Source organism: Lissotriton vulgaris, chromosome 2_1 (assembly GCF_964263255.1).
Source record: "Lissotriton vulgaris chromosome 2_1, aLisVul1.2, whole genome shotgun sequence".
NCBI lineage: Eukaryota > Metazoa > Chordata > Amphibia > Caudata > Salamandridae > Lissotriton > Lissotriton vulgaris.
In genome coordinates, this window is record NC_141687.1 from 1871360686 (window position 1) to 1871377222 (window position 16537).

A 16537-nucleotide genomic window follows, 5' to 3' on the forward strand; every position below is an offset into this window, starting at 1 on the left:
AGCAACAGTAGGCAGTTTCAGTACCAAATAATGAAACTGCTGAGTACTATCAATTTGTTCACAACCTGGAGAAAAGATTCTACAATACAATGCATGGCTATAGTGTGGTAGCCAAAGGCATAAGATGGCCACCAACCTTCCTCACAAATTTCCTAACAAGACCAATGACACATGAGCGTGATAAGAAATAACACACACAGACGGGGACATGGGAATAACTAAAGTAACAGACTGTAGCTTAGCAGTAATCACTGCTGCAGCATATATGATGCCCAACACAGGCTAACCATCCTGAGGCTGCAAGTCATATATGCACTCATCCCAATTCAATAGTACTCATTCTATTAACTTGTGAATGATGAGCATGTGCAAAAATCCCATCCTGGGAATATAGCTTACATACAGATCTCTGCAACAGTCAGCTGACAGACTGAACTACGTTAACTGATAGCTTAAGATGAAGAATTATTAACCATCAGAGAACACTCCGTCATGATGTTTGTTTGGTTGCAATCTTTTCTGCATGCCAGGCAATATGTCACTGACTCACAGCAAAGCAATTAGTGGGGCTACGAATCAATCTCAGTACCGTTTTAGCATAATAGCTTCGGGAATCATACACATAATATGCAATATAATTATGGCATGTATTATCCCGGCCTTCTGTTCTGCTGTCAAGGAGACAAGTCAAGCTCAACAACAAATGTTCATATTCTAAAGAAAAGTACACTTGCTTCTATTATAACCTAATCACTTCAATTGCAGTGGCAAAAAAATATACCTCGATAGCCTCATTACTGAGACGCAGAAAGATTTTCTATAGGGTTCATCAATGCACAAATGGACAGAGGAAGACGACAAAGCAGCAACAGCTAAAAGCATCTTATTGCATTCATTTCTATAATACAAGCTTCATCCTCAAATGGTAGTATTTTCAGCAGTGGCCGAAAAAGTTGAGGGGGCAGAACTAAAGGCAGCCAAATCAAAGAAAAGGGTAGTAGATCCCACATTATATACTCATCTTCTTAAATTTCAAACTATCCATACGTTAGAACTCCAGCTTCCAACTGATCATACTGCTTCAGTGGAAACAAACCATGGAGCTCCATCTCCTACAATGTAGGCACTCCACTAGCAGTAGCTGCCTGTCAACCATTCGCCAAATGCATGAGCATCATCCGCAAATGCATCCGTACAAGAGTTCTAAAATACCACATCATAAAAGCACTAGTGGGAGGGGCGTGGCTTGAGCGCCGAGGGAGATGGCGGCGTGAGCCCGGAGCTCCGTGCCTCTTTCCCCACAATACTCCTGAAAACGGGGCCAGGGTGCCCGCAAATGCCCCGGAGCCGGTTGCGGACCTGAGGGAGACTGGCTGGGCGAGATCTGAGCTGCTGGCGGCACTGCAGCGCCGAGATCGGCCGCCGATCGCAGCGACCGCCTAAGTGAAGGGAGAGACGGTGGCGAGCAAGATGGCGGCCGCGACGGAGCCTTAACTGACCGAGGGCTGCGCTGCGGTCCACACACCCGAAGCACACGGTGGGGGCGCGGCCGCCGTCTCGGACGATCCCGACGGCGATACCCCCCGCAGCGGGAGGAGCTCCTTGACCCTCGGCTGCGGTGCGCGGCGACCGCGACCGCTAGAAGAAAGGGCCGCCAGGTACGCCACTGCAAGCAGAGCTCCCAGGCGGCTCCATTAGCCAGGAGAGCGGAGCGACGGACTACGGCCCAGCCCTGGGCACCGGACTTGACGGCGGGTGAGCGGGGGCAGCCCTGAGAGGTGGGCCACGAGGAACGGGACCTACTGTAGCACGGCCTGGGGCCCCCCCGCCCCCCACCTCCTTTTTCTCGTCGCCCCCCCGCCACGAAAGTGCGATTGGTGGTTGGAGGCATAGCGGAGACGCCCTACAGGCCAGCGGAGGTCCCCCGGCGGCGCCAAACTCCCGATAGCGCGCCACACTTGCGCCGCTAGCCCAGGTGAGGGAAGACGGTACACCATAGTCCCCCCGGGGGGCGGGCTGCACAGCAGGCGCCGCTTCTGGAGAGCCGCAGCAGAGCAGTGGGATCCCGTGGCGCACAGGAGCCGGCCACGTGGCTGAGGCCCGAGGGAAGAGAGTAAAATCATCCACGGCCCCCGGGGGGCCGAGAACCACGACAGGCGCCACTGCTGGGGTGCGACATCTGAGAAAGCGCGACCCCATTGCGCACAGAGACAGGCCGCGAGGCCGTGACCCGGGGGGGTCTCAGCCAACCGGGCAGGCCCAACAGGACGAAGTCAGCCACAATGGGGAAGCCGAGGACCAAGGCGGAGGAGGCAGTGCCATCTGAAGCGGCGGAGGGAGGCCCCACCGGGCAGACGGACCTGCAGCGGTTACAGGACCGGATACTGGAAGCCATTATGGCCACTCGAGACGCACTCCACAACGATATTGCGCAAGTGGCGTCGGGACTGGGCTTGCTCCGGGCGGATCACGATAAATTGAAAGACAGGGTCAAGGACGCTGAAACGGTGATCAAGGACCTGGCGCCGGCTCACAAGGTGATGGAGGGGAAGCTAACGGACGCCCTGGACCGCATAAACACCCTGGAAAGGCGGGCGGAGGACGCGGAAAATAGAAGCCGGCGCAGCAATGTACGGATCGTAGGCGTACCGGAGACGGAGGGGGCGAGGGACATGGTTGCCTACATGGAGGAATGGCTGAAAACGGTGGTGGCGCCGGAAGGGCTCTCGTCATTCTTCACACTGGAGCGTGCGCATAGAGTCCCCTCGGGGCCTCCCAAGCCCGGACTTCCACCCAGACCGATCATAGCCAAGTTGCTTCATCACAAGGATAGAGACTTGCTCCTGCGGAAAGCTCGGGAGGATGGCCCCTTCCAGATTGCGAACAGCAGGGTCACGCTTTTTCCGGATTTCACCTTCGAGACACAGAAGCAGCGGGCCTCCTTCCTTACCATCAAAAAGGAACTGCGGAATGAGGGGATAGCCTACTCGTTGCTTTTCCCAGCCAGGCTCCGAGTGGTGGTGGACGACAAGGCGAGCTTCTTTAACACATCAGCAGAGGCCTGGGACTGGTGGGAGACATACAAAGCTGGGACGGACGGCGCCAGAGCACAGGAGGAGCGGGAGAAGGAGCGAGAGCGATCGCCGCAGCGGCAGCGGAAGTCGAGGAGGCTGAGGAAACGAGGGCAGGGGAAGATGGGACCGACGGCCTCCCAGACTGAGGCAGAACGGCAGGCCGCACTACTGGAAGTGGGAAAGCTGAGTCGAGCGGAGGGCCCCGGTTCTGGGGGGGCCATGGACTCGGACACTCTTCTATCGGCCTCAGGCTCAGAATCGGACCTTTCTGGGATTCATCGGGCTGGAGGGCCGCTGGTGACACCGCAGACGGCGGACGAGATCCTGAATGTCTGAACTGCTGGCAGAAGACTATGGGTAATGTTTGGAAAGCTGGGAGGGAGACACATGCCTGGGTCTATAGCGGGCGCCGGGGCACACCGGGGCACTCGTGGCAGGAAGGACATGGGGAATTGGGGAGGGAGCGAGGAGCTGGGCGGCGTAGCCCCCCTCTGGCCGAGGCCGCACTCCGTAGGCCCTTAAGGCACCCACGGCTACGGCTGTGTAGTTAGGACCTGGGTCATTCAGGTGTGGGAGTTTGGATGGGGACTGATATCTTGGTATTGGGGCCTGTTCTGGGGGAGGGGGGGGTTCCACAGTTGGGGATTGTTTAACCTTTTTGAAGTCATTGACCCTGGGTACACCACGGGTAGGCCTGCTGAATAGTTTTGTTTTGTTAAGGGGGGACACCACCACCATTGAAGGGCGGGAACTGGAGGAAATGTGTCGACCAGATCGCTGGGACAATGGCTAATGTGAATAACTTGAACTGTATTACCTGGAATGTGCGGGGCCTACACACCATGCAGCGCAGACACAAGGTACATGCCTATTTAGTGCGGAGGGGAGTGCACATCGCCATGCTGCAGGAGACGCATCTTACACGGCAGGAGGGGGCAGCGCTGCAGCGAAGGTGGCGGGGACAGGTTTTTCATACCAGCTACTCTGCATATGCTAGGGGGGGTACTAATCTGGATTAGAGCAGGCACACCTTTCCAGCTCACGCGCCAATGGGTGGACCAGGAAGGGAGGTATGTGGTGGCGGAAGGGAAGCTGGAAGGTAGAGATGTGGTCTTAGCTAGCATTTATGCCCCGAATTCGGACCAGCTGGCCTTCCTCACGGCACTATCTGGAACGCTGGCACACGCACTGGCGGGCCCGGTCCTGCTGGGGGGTGACTTCAATTCCATTGCGGACCCCTCGTTGGATAGGTCCCATCCCCCCCTACACGATTCCCCGGTACACAGGCTCTCTAGAGGTAGGAGGGAGTGGCAAGAGAGTTGGGAACTGACGGATGTCTGGAGAGGGCAACACCCGGCGGACCGAGATTACTCATTCTTCTCCGGACTGCACGACTTGCATGTCCGATTGGACACGATACTCTGCTCCCGGGGGGTGCTCCCATGCGTCACGGGATCGGAGTACCTGTCGAGAACGATCTCTGACCATAATCCACTCCTGATCCGGCTGGCTTGGGTGGCGGAGAAACCCAGGATCCCGATCTGGAAACTACGGCCTGAGACCTTAGAAGACGCCCTATTAGAGGCGGCCGTGGCGGAGGGGGTGGCCTCATATTTCGCGGTAAATGAAGGGACGGCGTCCTCCAGGGCGATGGAATGGAACGCCTTTAAGGTAGTGGTGAGGGGTATCTGCATCAGAGACTATGTAGGGGTGCGAAAAGTGTTGCTGGGCGATCTGGATAAGGCGGATACTAGGCTGAGAGAAGCGGAAAGGGAACGGCCCGGACACCCTGAACTTCAGGAGACACTCTGTGCAGCTAGGGAGGCGGTGGCAGTCGAGGTGGAGAGGCTTCGAGCCTTTGACTTCAAGAGGTATGTGCTGCGTTCCCATGTGGACGGCGACAAGGCGGGCACGCTTCTGGCGTGGCTTTCGAACCCCACTAGACGGTACACTCCCATACTCCAACTGAGGGGTACGTCGGGTGTAGTACAGCACACTCAGTTGGGCATAGTTGACGGCTTCCGGGAGTATTACGAGGGCCTATATAAGAGTGCCCCAGGAGACCGGCCGGGTCTAGCAGAACCCTTCTTGACGGGTCTACCATTGCGACGACTAGAGGCAGAGCAGGCGAACGACCTGGGCTCGGACATTGAGTTAGGGGAGATCAGGTCGGCGGTGCGACGCATGGCACGAAACAAGTCGCCGGGAATAGACGGGCTCCCCATAGAATTCTATGGCAAATATCTAGATATCCTGGCCCCAAGACTGTTGACCGTCTATAAAGAGGCCAAGGCAGCGGGCCACTTACCGCAGTCAATGCGGGAGGCATTGGTGGTCCCACTGCTGAAGCCCGGTAGGGAGAGTAGTGACCCGGCGTCCTATCGTCCACTCTCCATGCTCACTACAGACTATAAGATCCTGAGCTCCATATTAGCAGCGAGGCTCCTGCCACATATGACGGACCTCGTGCACGAGGACCAGAATGGCTTTATACCAACGCGCAACACCACAATCAACATCAGAAGGCTTGTCCGCCTCATGGACGGATTGCGCAGTGGAGCTGGGACGGAACTGATCCTTTCGGTTGACATTGAAAAAGCCTTCGACAGTCTGGAGTGGGACTACCTCTATGCAGTAATGGAACGGTTCGGGCTGGGGACCGGCTATATTCATTGGACGAAGGTCCTTTATGCGGAGGCAATAGCGAGAGTACGGGTGGGCTCAACTGTGTCCCTCCGATACCCGGTTGAACGAGGCACTCGACAGGGTTGCTCTCTCTCGCCGTTGCTATTTGCACTGGCTATAGAACCGCTGGCGGCTCAGGCCCGGACTGGGCGGCACTTCCGGGGAGTGCAGGCCCGAGACGGGCAACATTTCATCTCGCTGTATGCCGATGATCTACTGCTATTCCTCCAGGACGGCGTTGAGGACTTGCAGGGAGCGGAAGCGCTGCTAGAGAGTTTCGGAGAGATGTCGGGCCTGAAAGTTAACTGGCCCAAGACGTGCTTGTTCCCACTGCGGGAGGGCGCTGCCCAGCCACACCACCGATCGGAAGTGGCTTGGGAGCCTGCCTGTATTAAGTACCTGGGGGTCCAAATTTACCATAAGACGGAAGACTTGCTAGAGGGCAACCTGGAGCGCTGTGTGCGTGGCTTGAGGAGCTGCATGACCTTCTGGGCCACATTGCCGCTATCGGTGGCTGGCCGGATTTCCTTGCTGAAAATGGTTGCACTGCCAAGATTATTATATTATTTCCGGACGCTCCCGATCTGGCTACCTGGCTCCTTCTTTAGACTACTTAAATCTCTGATCACGACTTTCATTTGGGGAGCGGGACGGTGTAGAGTGGCGCTAGCCACGCTCTCTCGCCCGAAAGATGAGGGGGGATTAGCGGTCCCGGACTTCGAGCTTTATTACCTAGCGGCCCAACTGCAGGTCTTCACGCAGGAGGTGGCAAGGGTGTTTCGGGGTCCGGAGGATGACATCTTGCGGGGAACGCCCAGGCACGTCCTGGCTTATATCACTCTCCAACAGCGGCTGGACAATAGGGACTTATCGCTGGAGCAGCGCACGTACCGCCAATGCTGGAACCGGGCGCAGAGGAGAGCCGGAATTCGGCGCCCGTACGCACCGGAGATCCCTCTGGGCATGTTAACAGCCCTACCGCATGGCGGGGACTGGTCACGTCTGCAAGGCTGGGAAGAAGCGGGAGTACAAGTAGTGGGGGACCTGTACGAAAACGGCGCGCTGCTCCCGTTTCAGGAGTTAATGGAGCGCTTTGACATCCCAAGAGGGGGGTTTTTGCTTCACGCGGCGGTAACCAGGGCAATGCAGGCCCACTGGGGCACGGGGCTTGAGGAGCCCGAGACGGCGGCAGCGTGTCAGTACACTATGATGGCGGCGGGAACACTCAAGGCAGTAACGTGCCTTTACAATCGGATGTTAAGAGAGAATATTCCTCCTCTTGCATCTCTGAAAGCCAAGTGGGAGGCGGATCTGGGTAAGGACATGCCAGACACGACATGGGCACAGCTGGTCCGAAGGGCCCGCAACAGCACAAGAAACTCTAGATTCCAACTAATCCACTACTACATATTACATAGGGCATATATGACCCCGGGTAGAATCAGGCGATATTTTGGTGCGGAAACAGCGTCCTGTCCCCGATGCCTAGATGAGGGGGCCGAATTAGTGCACATGCTGTGGGCGTGCCCGGCCCTGCGGAGTTATTGGCAGGAAATAGGGATGGTGCTGAACGAGGTAACTGAAAGGACCATAGACTATGGACCAGCGGAATGCATCCTGCACTGGTTTCCCCATACCCCCAAAAACAAACTCACGAGCAAGTTCATTGATATGGGACTGATGGTGGCTAAGAGGGAGATCACTAGGAACTGGAAGGCGAGGATGGGGCCAACTCCGCGGAGGTGGCGGCAGGAATTCTTGAAGTGGGCGGCGGCTGACAGCTCGTATAGATACCAGATTGCGCGCAGGTCCCCTAGCCAGACAGCGGCAGACCCGGCGACCTCTTGGGAAGTAATGGTACAGGCACTCCGGGACAACGAGGCAGATGAGGAGGAAGAGGCCCCCGAGGCAGGAAGGGAGACAGAGACTAGCTGAGACCCCGAGAGCGTCAGGTACACAGGAGAACAGGCACTGGTACTCCAGGGACGATCGCTATGAGTGCTTTAGATGGGTGGTGGTGAATGGGGTGGGATAAGGGGGGGGAGTTCTAGGGTTTTGCGCAGGGGGGGGGGGGGGGGAGTTGGGGGTTAGCGCATAAGTTAAGTAGGACTGTAAAAGTAGTCATGCACACGATCCGGACACCGATTACTCCTTTGATCTGGACGTCGGGCATGTGAGAGCAGAGATATCATCGCCGCCCGACCCCCGGGTTGTGGGCATAACGGCTGTGTACTGACCACCAATTAATATTGTGTATCTGCTCATTTTTTATGAAACTACTTGCACATGTATGAGCCTGTACAGGCATGACTGCAATAAAAAATATTTAAAAAAAAAAAAAAAAAATCATAAAAGCACTATATAACATCCTTAAATTCTCTCTGGATGTATCCAATACTCTATAACTCACATTCTTCAGACACATTGCACATTATAAAGAATCAAATGATTCGTTGCCCCAAAAAATATGACCTGCACTGCGCTGTATGTTCATTGGTCTTGGAGTGTGAGATGCAGAAGACAATGCTTGAAATGGACTGGCATTGGTTAGGAAAGGGTAGTATAGTTCTATTTTCATAACATCACTAGGAGATATACGAGTCACCCATAGAGCACAGTCTTGAAAGGCTACATACAAAAATAAAAACTATATACAACTTTGCTAAGATATGCCTCGGTAAGAAACATATTTGCATTTCATTGACCTGAGAAGATGGGTGTGGAAGGAAGGTTAGGAAAGGTAAAGATGAAACTTGAACCATGGATTCCATAAAAGCAAAATAGGTTAGCTCTAGATAGACACTTTAGCAACAACCGCAGAGTCTCCGATACAGCATTACCAAGCTTCACATTTCAATCCACAGCGTTCTAAAAGGAACATCTAATTATGGAGAGTTCTAAAGAACTCCGGAGCAAATCAACCAAATACTACCCGTCTTCTACAGAAGATCATCATAAGACAACACAAGATAACAAGAAAACAGACACATGGTTCCACCTAGAGAAAAGAAAAGAGAAACCAATCAGAAAGACCCCAAGAAGAAACAATGCGAACATTAATTTGGACGACGTATCTACTGAAGTTATATATATTTCCATTATTCGATTTAACATCTCCTAGGAATACTTTGATCACTTTGTGAGGTTTGCAATAATGAGCTTTAATGAAGAGAGCCCAGTGAGACTCATGAAACGGGCTCTTACTCTATCTCCCACTTTAACCTTCAAACTTGTTCCCACCTTGTGACGATCATATTGTTCCTATCTTACTATGGAGCTCAAATTCTCTTGCTCTAACCCCTTCTCTCCAGTACTTCAACCTTTTTTTCTTTCTTTTCTTAAGATGTGTCCGTAGCCAAGGAGTTCACCATGATACAGGGTTTTCTGAGCAACTGAAAAGGAGTTTTTGTTTTTTGGTAAAATTGTTTTTATTGTTTTGTGATTAAGCGCATCAGGCAAATACAGAAAATGGTACACATACATACATACTAAGCACATTACTCGCAAACCTCTTAAATACAGATTCAGTGTACCCATGTAAAAAGCAAAGCATCTGAAGGATGAACCTCTTTTTGTAGGTCTAACAGCTCCTAGTTTGACCATTCATAAGTTCAGCCACCCAGCGGAGTATCTAGGGGGCCCCTAGGGCACTTTCAAGTCCGATATATGGTGCTTGGCCAGTACTAACTGCAGATCTATTAATCTGCCAGTTCCTTTGGTAGCATTGGTTCTGGGAAACTAGCCTAATAGGTACTTGAGCTATGTAGAGGACAGATCATGAGCCGTAGCATAGGAGACTTATTGTAGGACTGTAGACTAATACCCAGTAATTGATGTGGAGGACCAGACAACAATGGAAGTCTGCCCCCACTTCGCCCCATCTGGGGCACTCCGCAGCTGCCTCGGAGTACACGTTTGATCCTTTTAGGTGTAAATTAGATGCAGTGGAGGTAACAATACTGTATTCATTTCAATCTGATATTTCCACAAACACCAGAACATGTCTGTAGCACGTGTTTTCCAATGGGGTACGATCAGTCAAGTTTTTCTAATGGGGTCACCAACAGCAATTGGGGACAAACATATATACGTAGCCCATTTGTCCCACAATGTTCCGGTGACTCCATGGCGCAAAGCACATTCAGTTACGCACCTTCAGCAGTAGGTCGCAAGTAGACGAGAAAGTGCTTCGGCAATAGAACATATGCCAATTGCAAGTCATTAAACATCATTAGTTTGCCCTCGTCCGCAGCCCATTCAGCCAATGCAGACTAGCTGCTGCTATGAGTCAGGAATACAGAAGTAAAATTGAATAGGAAGAAACTTGTGATGCAGAGGAAGCTAGAAGTGTGGGTTCACAAAAGTCGCTCATCGCAATTGTGGAAGTAAGGCTCCAAATGTTAAAGATTAATCTTGAACCATGAAATCCAGAAAGAGAAAGATACACTAGTTTTTTTTCTACAGAGAGAAACTATAGCCACAACTGCATAGTCTCCAGTACTTCTTCAACATCTCTTTTCAATATATAATATTCTAAAAGGAGCATTTCATTGGGGAGAGTGCAGAGGTACTCCGGAGCAAACCAACTAAGCACAGAGGGTTAAGAGACTATCAAACAAGGCTCTCATTGTGCGAGGGATCCGGGACACAAATGAATTTGCAGAGTATGTGGAAGGATTGGTCTATTATACTCTTTGAGTAACATTCATTCTCGAATCTTGCAATTGCTATTGTCACAACTGAAAAGGCAGTCAGAATTGCAAAGTGCGACTTTAACATGTGAATCGCTTTGTTTGCAGAGTATTTCCGGCGTGCATACACTCCAATGCTTGTGAACCTTTTCGTAAATACAATGTTTATAAAGAGCTGTACAATTTAAAGCATACAAAAAAACAACTACGAAGGACCCACCATCTGCACCTTGGCACTGGGACTTATTTACTAGTAGGCGTTACTCGTGGGTGCAGCTACTCCACCCAAAACCTACTAATGCTGCTACCACGAAGAGTCTGGGCCGAGGAGGTGAGGGTTCAAGGGGCTCAGAGTACAGGGTGTGCGACCTGATGGAGGTTCTCCAAAATTCAAACTACATCAAGTGTCTCTGAAAACAGCCTGCCCCCTTCGGCCAAATAAAACCCCAATATCTGAAATCACAAACCTGCAACAGACTGGAAAGTGGTAAGGGACAAGTGCCAATTGCTCTGCACTAAGAGCAAACTGAACACTAGGTGCATTTCACTATACCACTATATGCAATTTATGTGTATTGAGATTTTATTGTATACTCCCAATAACCAATTGCCTATTGATGCCTAAATACCGAATCTTATAGCGGCCTAAGACAATATTGTTCAAATAAGATTTTAAGACTGTAGCTTTACTAACAAGCATTGGCATAGCCAATAGGTCTCGTCTTTGGGACCTTATAAGCGTTTAGTTATCCAGCACAATATCCTTGGTGCCACAACATCACTGTTGCATGGCTAAACACTTATAAGTTCCCAAAGGCAAGACCTATTGGCTATTTCAGTAACAATTCCTAATGGGATCCCATTGTTTTTATCCGGACGCCACTTTCTAGGTTCATTTTAGCTCTTGAGGCCTCCACCTTAAATCATCCCTTATTCCTCCATTGTTGCATGCCAAGTCTGCTCCCTGCAATTCTCCGGCACTGCCCTACCAGGCAGTCCTTTCTGTGCTAGGCTGAGGCTGTAGCTATTTTCTTCGTCCCTCGCATTATTCATTGGGTTACTTGTTACTGTACAACATACATAAAATTCACCGCCTCTCTAACAGACCTCGTCCTATTCACCAAGACCCCCAACTGCAATCTCCATTAGACCCAAAAACTTGGACAGGGATTGCATGCCTGAGGAGGAAAAAGCGTGGTTGGCAGTCCATGGATGATTTGTGCACAGTTTTCTGTAAAGTTTAACTAACATTTGCCCTTCCACAGGTATACACAATGAATCTCGTTTGTTCTGTGCATGCATTTCCATTTGGCTTGTCTTTTATGCCTTCTTCTGTACTTTTGTTCCATGGGTTTGCACGTCCTCTACTACTGCCTTCCATTCTAGGTGTCTTCCAATTGTATGGTCCCCGCTTAGCCATCTCTAAACAAATATATTTGCGAGTGAGGCACATTCTCCTCACCTATCTAACATCAAAGTGGGGAACAACCTGTCCTCTGTAGTCACTACTATTCCTCTTCTTTTCTCCATGGCACAAGATGACTTCCCATAACCTAGCCCAACCCATTCCCAAAGAGTAGTAGGATGGACACTGTTGTTACTCCCTGAGCACCCAGAAACGTGACAGACCCCTTGCAGGAGATTGGTAACACCGCCCACCAGAAAGGGCATGTTTCACCAGGAACCATGCTCTCTAAAAGCACATTTCTGGATCCATATATACCAAGCGTGTCTCACCTCTGAACAACAACTAATTTTGCCCCATACATATGACTTGCCAACGAGTCACATCCATGGCACAGAAAATGCTAAACAAATGGTTATAGAGTGATATGAAAAAATGTGATGCTTATAGGGAAAATCTAGAGCCTCTTAGCTGGTAGTATACTAGGCGACCGCCTTCCATCGGCCCCATGCTCTCCCCCACGCGCAGGCTCGTTTCAACTCTTCCTGAAGGTAGAGAGGGCCTCTCTTGCCCCCGAAGCCTGTAATATGCTTCAGTGGTGGAGCAGGGCACAGGGAGGGCACCAACGGGGGCTGCCGCCTTGTAATGCAGCCCAGCAGTAATTGGTCACTCGGCGGAGGGTAATTGGAGCCTTCCGCCATGCTGAGAAGAGGCTTTCTGGGATTGCATACGCTGACTCTGATGAACGGTGGAAATACAGTTTCCATTGCTCACTGTGTAATCTGGCTTAATATGATAAGGGGCCCATCCGGAGCCAGCGCGGAGCAGATGTGCAGAATGGGACAGATCGCTGCAGGTACAGAGATGGATGTTCAACTCTTGGTTAAAACAGAGTGCGCTAGGCAGCTTTTAATGCCGATATTGTGCTCAGGTGGGCGAGCACGGGAGGCACCTGGGCAAATCACAGGGCGCACCTGAGCCTCCCAGCTCTAAGCACAAACACGTCACTTGTTCAGGGGTATGACAAATTGCAGGCTGCTTTTCTGCACAGGCAAAAGAACGCCGCTGTGATAATCAGCAATGTAAAAAAAAAACAAGCCCACGAATTGTGCGCGCAAGAGCGAGCACCAGGGCTTGATATTTTAAAACACGTCGCCCCCGAGATGCAGGAGCTGCTGGTGTGTGCGAGTGGTTGCGAGAAGCAGTATATGTTTCCAATTATCGCACCTGTGTCTGGGCACAATAATCGGAAACATATGCTGCTGTTGCGTGTAACTGCAAGCATTAGGCCGTGGGCATGCACATGGGTGGGACAAAAAGAGGCTTTGGCCAATTGCGTGCTGTCTTTGATAAAAAGACGCTCTTCAAAGGCCAATAGCCTGGGCCAAAACTACAAGCACACACGGGAGCGTTTGATCGATTTCTGAGAGCCCTTACATAAAGTCTTCGCCAGAACAGCACATGCGCGCTGTTACAGGCTCGACCTAAAAAGGGCACATGCGAAGATGAATAAGGCTCTGATCATCAGATTGGCTTTCAGGTGGCGCCAGCAGAACTTCCTTAAGTTAATTAGGTGATTCTGGAACATTTTAAGCCAACAAAAGGCTAATTGACATGTACTGAGCAGACAGTAGTGGCAATCATTTGACCCAGAATGCTCTACTAGTTTAAACTGATGTGCAATTAACAGCCAAGAGTAACAATGATGACTGGGAAATAATCGCTCACACAGGAATGTAGACTATGAGCAAAAAAAGAACACACTTTGGCTGTGTACAGATCGGGTCTGGCTCACCTGCTGCAGTAATGTTCTCGCATTAAAAGAACACTGAAACGATTCACCCCATAGCTTCCATTTGGCTTAATTGTTTGTGTCGACAGCTAAGAGCACGTGGTGAACTGCGCATTGACTGGATTGGAGCAGCATGGAGATAACAGAAGACACCCCCTCTACGGTGCGTGTATGCGTGTATAAAAAAAAGCTCTCTTGCTAGCTCTCCGATAGCACACAGACTTTACCTATCGGCTGCACTGTTTCCTTTGGAAAAATAAAGAGTTTAAGCGGGCAATAGGGCTGTGCTCTAAAATAGAGTTTGGAGCACGCTATTCTTCTGTGCCTAAAGCCATTAACAGACCACTCACACCATATATTAACGGACTGCAATATTGCCAGCCAAGAAAGTAAGAGTGAATAACTAGAAGACGACTCAATGCTGAAAACTTAAAAAAGAAAAAGCAGACAGCATAATCCAATGTATTAAAAAATGGTGCAAATCTCCAATAGGTAAGAATAAATTCATAGTGAGTAAAGTGTGCATGAATTCAATTATTATTGGCTTTGTCTAGCAGGACAGTGGTGCGTGCTCAGACTCCATGCAGGGGAGGGGTTAGGCAGAAACCGTGAACAGGCTGTACACATGCGTTTGTGGTACCAACTTGACAAAGTTTAATTATTAAACAACTCAAAACTCAGTTTACAGTAAGACCAGAAGGACATACCAGCTTTCTTGGAAGAATGAGTTAACTACCTGGGATTATTACATTGAACAGTAACTGGCTTTATATAGGGATTACTGTACAAGCCAATAGCCACACTTCCAATCTAAAAGTCAAATTATTATGTGAAGCAGATTATTAGAGGACACTATAACCCAGCAGGGTATCTTGGTACTGAGCACGTGTGAGTTTAGGCACACCTAGACCCTAGTGGAACTATTCAAAAAGCCAGGCCTTCAGCTTATTGCGGAATTCCATAACTGAGGAGCAGGCTCTTATGTGTAGGGGCAAATTGTTTCATGCTTTAGAAGGGTTGTAGAAGGCTCGACTACTGGATATGGTTTTAAATATGCATGGGATTTCTACAAAGGGAAGTCCTAATGAGTGGAGAGGTTTGGAAGGTTTGTGAAAACTGATACGATTGATGAGGCATGCTGGACCAGTGTTATGTAGTGCCTTGAACGTGCAGGTGAGGAATTTAAATTGTGCTCTTTGCTAATGGGGAGCCTGTGGAGCTCCTTAAGGGATGGTGTAATGCAAGTGCGACATGGGAGGTCGAGAGTGACTCTTGCCGCCAAGTTCTGAATTGCCAGCAGCCTTTTGGGGAGTTTTTTACAGATCCAGCCATAGAGGGTGTTATTGTAATTCATTTTGATGACAATGACGTGAATGAGGGTTTTCGGGGTAATTACTGGAACCAGTTTGAAAATCTCTCTCAGTATCTTCAGGATATAGAAGCATGAAGCAGTGACAGCAGGGACTTGGCAAGTAATGTTGAGTATGCTGTCCAAGGTTCTTTGAATGAGTAGTGGGTTGCGGAACTCCGCAGAGGTGGTCATGGGTGTCGAAGATGTACAGTATCAGGCTGACTGACTGGGTCCTTCCAGTCAGGAAGGAGCAGATCCAGTGTGTGTGTCCTTGAATTCTGATGTTGTGTAGGTGTTGGATGAAGATGGAGTGGGAGACAGTGTCAAATACTGTGGAGAGGTCCAGGAGGATGGGTGCTGCAGGGTCTCCTCTGTCCAGAGCCATGCAGATGCAATCTGTGATAGTAATGAGGGCAGTTTCCATTCTATAGTTGGGTTGGTGAGGTGTCTGCTGAGGATTTTCTCTAAGACCTTGGCCGGGAATGGTAGCAGGGAGATCAGCTTGTAGTTGGCAAGCATGGAAAATTCCACAGCGGGTCTCTTCTGCAATGGGAGGACAATTGCGTGTTTCCAAGCATCTGGGAAAGTCGTGGAATAGGTGGAGGCATTCAGAAAGATTGGGAGCCTTGCAATGCTGGGTTACAGTCCTCTGGCTTCGATGCGGTCTGTCAGAACGGCAGATTTGGTGGTAGCATCTAAGGACGGATCTGAATGTGCTTCTATCTGCACTGTCCTGGCTGATTCTCCATGTGCACTCCAGTTGTTTGAAGCATCATTTCATCAGTCTGAATCCCTCCGTATGTGCAAAGTGATCTAGGGTCTGAGTGTTCTTGTATTGTTGTGTTTGGGGGGTCTCAGGGAGTCCGTGCAGGAGGTGATCCAATTGATCATGTTCTTGTGGCTGATGGCGATTCAGCCTCCTTGCTTGTAAAGTCGATCATGCCTGAAAATCTTGTAGCCAGGGCGGATGACTTTGGAGAGGTTAGGTGGGGAAGCAGGGTTCAGCCAGGTTTACGTAGGGAAAAAAAATAGGTCAGGTCCGCTGTCATGCAGGAGGTTTCAGATTGTGTTTGGCGAGGGAGCGGGAGTTGAGGAGCAAGCATGCAAGTCTGGATTGCAGGACTGCGTGAGTTTCAGAGTGGGGTGTTGGATCCTGTCAGTGTGGTGTTGGGTGGAAGTGCATGAAAACTTGCAAGACGCACAGAAGAATGCCCCCTCAGTGTTGAGTGGTGAGGCAGCAGCTTGTGGAGCAAAATGAGTTTCAGAGTAGGGTGTTGGATCCTGTCAGTGTGGTGTTGGGTGTAAGTGCATTAAAACTAGCAAGAAGCACAAAAGAATTCCCCCTCGGTGTGGTGAGGCAGCAGCTTGTGGAGCAAAATGGAGTCTAACCGTTCATTTTGAAGCTTGACTGGTTTTAAACACAAGACATATTGGAAAATTGGTAATGACTGCCTAATGCTAAAAATTAATCATGTTTGGCAGTAGTTCTCATTTATCTGCCAGTTCCTTTCTTCGTAAATTTCACATTTTTCAACCTTC

At 50.2% G+C, this 16537-nt stretch overlaps 1 protein-coding gene across 6 annotated transcripts in view; it reads right to left on the reverse strand.

Moving 5' to 3' along the window:
• The window catches only part of MEF2A (myocyte enhancer factor 2A), a 500550-nt gene that overhangs the window by 351049 nt on the left and 132964 nt on the right, over window positions 1–16537 (reverse strand). The window lies entirely within an intron of this gene.